Below are 6,000 nucleotides of genomic sequence, written 5' to 3' on the forward strand. Positions count from 1 at the left end.
GCTTCTTGGGAAAAGTCACCTTCTTTAATTCATTATATATCATGTCTCAATAGGCCTTAACCTTCCCACGGGTCCACCACCCAAAAAGAATATCTTCAGTATGCCCACGCTTCAAACATTTGTTTAAAACATTTTTATACATTAATGCCAGTTTTTAATGTCAGATACCATATAAATCATTTTATAATACTTTTCCTTCAAAGCATAGCAAGCAGTAAGTTTTAAATCACTCTTCCATAACTTTTCCCAGGCTGCCCTTTTGATATTATGTCCGACATCTATACTGAAATCAATCTTTAACCAAATTTTATATTTCAGTTAAGCTTTTTAGTTAGTTTCTTTCTTTTAGTTAGTTTTTTTTAGTTTCCTTCACATTCTCAATAAAGCTTCTGCTGCATTCTTGCAATCCGTGTTCCCTTGGTTTTTGAACTGGCAGCTCTGATTTCTGGGAACAGCTGCTTCCCTGAGTCCTCAGAAACCCTTCTGTCTGAATGAAAACTTACGGGGGACGTGGCACTCTTTTAGGAACACACAGGAAGCTGCCTTCGACAGAGTCTGACCCTTGGTCCATCCAGCTCAATAGTGTCTACTCTGACTGGCAGCAACTCTCCAGGGCTTCCGGCTGGAGTTTTCCCCAGCCCTACCTGGAGATGCTTCCAGGGAATGAAACGGCAGCCTTCTGTGTGCAAGGCAGATGCTCCATCACTGATCTATGGCCCCAACCCCAAAAGTGGCATCCGTGAGGCTCCCATCCAGGCACTGACCACACCAAATCCTGCTTAGCATCACCAAGGTGGCTGTAACAAGTGCTTTTAGACCATGCTCTGGGAGCCTCCAGAAGCTTCAGTGCAGGCTGTAGCTGATGGTTTCCTTCTTGGCACTCAATTGGTAACGCTGTGCAATGTCCCTCCCTTCCCCAGACTGACAATAATACCACATTCCTTCCGGGGCACACAGCCTCTTCCCCTTTGCTCCTTTTTCTTCCGTGCTTTGACAGATGGAAACCCCCATGATGGGGAGTGACTGCGCTATAGAGGTCAACAGTGTGAGTTGAGAAGATTCAGATCTCACTTTTGCTATAGAATCACTTGGGGGCGTGTGCAAGGGACTCTTTCTCAACCTATTATTATTTAATAATAATAATTTAAGAGATCACCTTCTTCATTACAAGCCCCATCGCCCATTGTGGTCCTCTGAGGAGGTCCGTCTACAGTTACCGCCAACTCGTTTGGTGGCTACACAGAGACGGGCCTTCTCGGTCACTGCCCCAAGATTGTGGAATGCGCTCCCTGCTGAGATACGATCCTCCCTCTCTCCGGCAATTTTCATAAAACACCTGAAGACCCATCTTTTCGCCCAAGCTTTCTCAGCTTCCTAATATTTTTGGGTTTTAATCTCTGTTTTATTTTTAAATTGTTAAATTGTTTTTAAGTTTTTGTATATGTTTTCAACTGGTTTTATGTTATTGGTAAACGCCCATAGATGAAAGTTGGAGGCGGTGTACAAATTTGATAAATCACTCACTCACTCAATCAATCAATCAACCTCAGGACCACAGCTGCACTCTGGGGAGGATGCACACCTATCCCGCTAGCATGCGGTAGATTTTGCTGTGGTGACGTAAGTGAAGGATTGGAACCATTCAATGGAGGAAGGAGCAATATAATAAATTACTACCGTACTAACACTCCACTGCAATCAGGCCCATAGCCACTAGAGGGCAGTCACTCCTCCCCAAGAAGCAGCCGTCCCTCCATCCTTACCAGCCCACCCTGGGAAGACCTGTTTATTTTAAGAACCAAAGGGAGCATGTTCTGAACATACTCCATGGACTGAGGACTCCACTTGCTGGGGAAACACCAGCGAAGGAAGTCTCCCTCCAAGGAGCATTTTTACTGAAAACCACTTCCAGGTATTTATAATTCCTTACTTGATCAATTGATTGATAAAGTGCGATCAAGTCGTGTTGACTCTTAGCAACCACATAGATAGATTCTCTCCAGGATGATTTGTCTTCAACTTGGCCTTTCAGGTTTCTCAGTGCTGCATTCATTGCTGCTGTGATCGAGTCCATCCACCTTGCTACTGGTCGTCCTCTTCTTCTCTTTCCTTCAACTTTCCCCAGCATTATGGACTTCTCAAGGGAGCTGGGTCTTTGCATAGTGTGTCCAAGTATGATAGTCTGAGCCTGGACATTTGTGCCTCGAGTGAAAGTTCTGGATTGATTACCTCCCCATTAATCCACCAGACATCTTTCTTTCTTTCTTTGTTTTTTAAGCAAAACTCATGATACATTTATAGATAAATAGTCTTCTTCTCATGTCAACAGATGTGATGTTCTAGAATGAATAACTGCATCATCAGCATGAAGCAGAACTTTGATAGATTTACTGGCTAATTTAGGAGGGTGGAAATCTGGGTTATGCAAGAGCGTAAATAAAGATTGAAAAGAAGTGGGGCGAAAATGCATCCCTGTTTGACTGCCTTCTGTGTGGGTACAGACAGGGTCAGATGTCATTGGACATTGCATCTCACCCGAAGTGAGGTGTTCTCATGCAACATTCGGATAAGGGGAAACAGCCGATGATCAATGGAGGAATTGGCAAGATTACTTGCCAAGCGCTCCCTAGAAATGGAGTCAAACCCTGCCTTAAAAGCTGCATACATCGGTGAATACTTTTCACCCATATGTTGTAGAACTTGGGCTTGATCAAGAGTCATCTGAATGGACATAAACCTCGCCTGTTCCTCACTTAGTATGTTCTCCTGTTCCAACCAGGCCGTGAGGTTAACATATAGATGTCTAGAATATAATTTATGAATAATGCTCAACAGATTGAATGGTTGATAATTTGAAGGGTCAGAGTGTTGGCCTTTCTCATAGATCGGAACAATCACCATTGTATCCCACTCTTCTGGGATACAGGCAATACAATCCATATAAGTAAAGAATCGTTCAAGTACAGGAGCCCACCATTCAACATTTGATTTTAACAGTGCAGAGGGGATCTGATCTATCCCCGGCGTCTTACCTGGCTTGGGTTGGGTCACTGAACTAGAGACCTCCTTGAGGGAAACTGAGTGCCATATTTGTAGAAATTCTATAGGGAAAGGGGTACTCCTTCAGGCGCAGACATCCCATACTATGCTTGAAAGTAGGTTACCCATGCATCTGCAGGGATGTGACAGCCCAGCCTAGGCCCCCTGACAGAGGAATGGACAGATACAATCTTGAGTGATCTTCATGTACAAAGGTTTTGAGTTTCCCTAACTGCGCGGATGTGACAGAAGCTCAGTGGTAGAGCATCTGTTTGGCATGCAGAAGGTCCCAGGTTCAGTCCCTGGCAGCATCTCCTGGTAGGGCTGGGAAAGATCCCTGCTTGAAACCTTGGAGAGCTGCTGCCCGTCAGTGTAGACAATCCTGAGCTAGATGGACTAAGAGTTAGAGATCTGCATGGAACCAGGTGTGGGTGGCTCGATGGTGGCTGGGTGTCGCACCTTAATGGTGGGGGAGGGTGCCCTTACCCCTCCCTCCACTTCTCTCCTGCTGGCACCAGGTATTCCCCAAGTCCTATGGGGCAGCAGCGTACTTCACTGCCACCCCATTTGCTCTTTGACTGGAAGTGGCTGGAAGTAGCTGGCACGCGCGTGTCCATGTTCAGGTCCAGCTCCGTCTGGCCATTTCCTGCCGAAGAACAAACGGGGCAGCAGGGAAGTATGCAGGGAGGGCAGCAAGATGGATTTGGCTAGCCTGGAAGCTGGCTGCACCTCCACCATCTCCACATCTGCCACGGGAGGAACCTTCTTCCCTGGCAGGGGAGGCCCTCCCTCCAACTGCTGCCTGGCCGCAGGCCCTGGCATAGGGCCAGGCAGACAAGAGAAGTCCAGCCTGTCCACCAAAGCAGGGGTGGGGGTGACTGGGTGAGGTCTAAGCAGGTCTTGGTGTGGTCAGTTCCTGGATGGGAGGCTCATGGACGCCACTTTTGAGGTTGGGGCCATCGATCAGTGATGGAGCATCCGCCTTGAATGCAGAAGGCTGCCGTTTCAGTCCCTGGCAGCATCTCCAGGTACGGCTGGGGGAAACTCCAGCTGGAAGCCCTGGAGAGCTCCTGCCAGTCACAGTCACAGTCAGAAGGGTTTCTGGGCTACCAAGACTCACGGAAGCATCTGTTCCCGGAAATCAGAGCTGCCAGTTCAAAAACCAAGAGAACACGGATTGCAAGTATGCAGAAGAAGCTTTAGTGAGAATGTGAAGGAAATGGCATCATATTAGAGGCAGCTGGGAGACAGAAGGAAACCGATGAATTCATACTGAGGAAAGCAGAGCAAAGTAGTTGGAGAAGATGGGTGCCCAGTCCCCTCAAAGTCCAGGCCTGGATTTCAGCGATGCCTCAGACTTAGGGTTGCCGGTTCCTGGTCATTATGATCAGTCGTTGGACATTATGGCGTCTATGGGTAGATGCTCCCACAGGGTCCCAGGAGAGAGCTTCTTCCAAGATATCCACCCCTCCACTGGCTCAAATCTCCATAACCCAGACCTCCCCAGGCACCTGATCCTACAATCCCGGAACCTCCAATGGCACATGGAGTGATGCCTCCCACATAGACCGGCTTGCAGCTACCGCATATGAAGGGTCCTGGGACGGTCACAAGTGGGGGAGGTGACCCGAGCGAGACTTCTTCTGGGTCGAACTGGTTGATGGGTTGAGGGTTCACCACAGCCAGGGTGCTGAACTCTCCGGAGCTTTTGCTGCCTCCTATAGCGCCCAGGGCGCCTGCACCAACACCAGAGCCAAGGCTTCCATAAAAGCCATGGCCTTGAAAAACGGGGCCTAAACTGTGAAAACCACGACCAGTGGAGATGATAGACATTACTGGGGAGATGGAGGTGAGTCTGAAACAGAAATGAATGAACAACACATTACGGTGAATTGACATTCACTCAGGGATTGGACGGAACCCTCAGAGACATTTCTCCCAAATTTCTCCTTGGTACCAATCCACAAAGACCCCCAACATAGAAGCAGAATGGTTTGTGACAGTCTTGATGGAGTATACTTCAAGCTGAGAAATTCCCCCAATTTCTTTGTTGAAGCCACTCAAGGTTCAGGGTGGCAACCAGCGTTCCCTCTAACAGGGATTCCCAGATGTTGTTGACTAAAACTGCTGAATCCCCAGCCGCAATGCCACTTACTTGGGGATAATTGGAGTTGTAGTCAACAACATCAGGGGATTCCTCTTAGAGAAACCCTGATGGGAACCCTCTTGTAAGGAGATGAGGACAGAGGGGTGCAGATTTGGCTTTTCTATGTTTCTATGAGAATAAACATAAGAGAACTGCTGGATCAGACCAAAATCCTTCCAGTTCAGCCTCCTGTTTGCAACAGTGGAGAACAAGATACGACTGAGACGTCTTTAAGCCTGGCTAAATGGAAGTAGCCCCTTCCCGGTTTTGCTCACCAGTGCCTGGCATTCAGTGGCATCCTAATCCTAGCCTAGCCGTCAACTGCTCTATATTCTGAAGAACAGAAGACTCAACGTGGAAGATCCACCAAGCTCTGTGTCAACTAGAGTCTATCCAAACACCACCAAGAAAATGGACTCACCGGCTTCTCTGAGAAGATGCAGTGAAGACAGTAGAGTCGAATGAAGCTGATGGAAGGACAGTGGGAATGCACAGCTTTTATAAAGGTCCACCAGCCTCCCTGGAGGTTAGGATGCTCCATCACTCCAGCTAACCTTTTATTGGGTTGTTGCTGACACTTCTTTATTCCCTTTGCCAAAATGAGCTTACCATGCAGAAAGAGTGAATAATAGCTAAGCTCTTTGTTTTGACGCCATGTTAACCACCCAATGCCTATTTATCTCACAGTCTCCTTTCTTCGACTTCAACTTGACTGGCTTCAGTTTCGAGCGAACCACTTAAAACACCTCAGGGAGGGACTGCAGCTCATTAAAGCACTTCAAAATCATCCATTCTCCCTTTTGCAGGAATGAGTG

The sequence above is a fragment of the Hemicordylus capensis genome, chromosome 14 (assembly GCF_027244095.1).
Source record: "Hemicordylus capensis ecotype Gifberg chromosome 14, rHemCap1.1.pri, whole genome shotgun sequence".
NCBI classification, from domain to species: domain Eukaryota; kingdom Metazoa; phylum Chordata; class Lepidosauria; order Squamata; family Cordylidae; genus Hemicordylus; species Hemicordylus capensis.